Here is a 1,008-nt window from a genome sequence, read left to right as displayed (position 1 = left end):
AGGGGTTGAAATTTACCTTAAATAGCAATAGAAAATAGATTGATTGTGTTAAGGCCTCTACCCTCAAAACAATCGCAACAGATTCGAAAAGAAATTCTTACTTTTCTCCAACGGCAAAAGCATCCAAAGACGACATATTTCGAGTGAAGAAGTATCGGCCGTCGGGCTGCAAGTCCCAATCATTAGTCTCATTAAGCAATTAAAATCTAGCAGCGATCAGTTGCCTCTTGGCTTCGGCTGCAAAAATTTCAAGCAAATCTAAATTTAAACATAAAACCTTCAAAAAAAGTAGGGTTAGGGATTTGGGGATCACCGGTGGCGTGGAACTGAGTCCAAGATTCGTTAAGGTAAAAAAAAAGTAGGGTTAGGGATTTGGGGATCACCGGTGGCGTGGAACTGAGTCCAAGATTCGTTAAGGTAGTCCAACAAATCGCCGACTATAGACGAAGACGACGGAGAGCTGGAGCTCTCTGCGGCGGCGCGCTCCTGTATAAAGAAGAAGAAGCAGAGAAAGGACCGTTCGATCTGAGGGGGAGAGAGGGTTTTTTTCCTAGGTTGTGAAGAGAAAATGAAGGGGGTGAAAGTTTTGATAAAGTGGAAGAGAAACAATTGGCTGAAACTGAAACCGCGGTTGCTTGGAAAAAAAAGAGCAGTTTGGAAAACGTGGTAACCTGGGAAGTTTGGGAAATGCGCTTTAAGAGAACGTGGGAGTACAGAGATTGTTGGTATGGTTATTCATTTTATTTTTTTCATTGTACACAACCTTAGCTTACTATTTATTTTAACTTTTTTGTTGTTCTACTTTAGTAATAAAGAAGTAGATTCATATTCTATAAGCTTGATAATTAGTAATAATTGTTTGAATGATTGTTTAGTTATTTTCATTGAGATATAGACGTATTTGGTATGATTTAGAATGACTTGATTATGCAAATATTTCATAATATGAAACTCGTTGAGGAAAATTGTAAAATGTCTTTCTTTTGGAGTTAGAATTTATTAAGGATT

General features: G+C 37.8%; 1 long non-coding RNA gene across 1 annotated transcript; it reads right to left on the bottom strand.

Moving 5' to 3' along the window:
- LOC109823672 lies at positions 216–536 on the bottom strand. Its single transcript, XR_002242437.1, has 3 exons — positions 518–536; positions 384–486; positions 216–237 (listed from the first exon to the last, which is right to left on the bottom strand). It is a non-coding gene; the product is annotated as an uncharacterized LOC109823672 (long non-coding RNA).

This window comes from Asparagus officinalis, chromosome 9 (assembly GCF_001876935.1).
Source record: "Asparagus officinalis chromosome 9, Aspof.V1, whole genome shotgun sequence".
Taxonomy (NCBI): Eukaryota; Viridiplantae; Streptophyta; class Magnoliopsida; order Asparagales; family Asparagaceae; genus Asparagus; species Asparagus officinalis.
The sequence above is the reverse complement of the archived record's forward strand: the minus strand, read 5'-3'. Positions and strand labels throughout refer to the sequence as shown.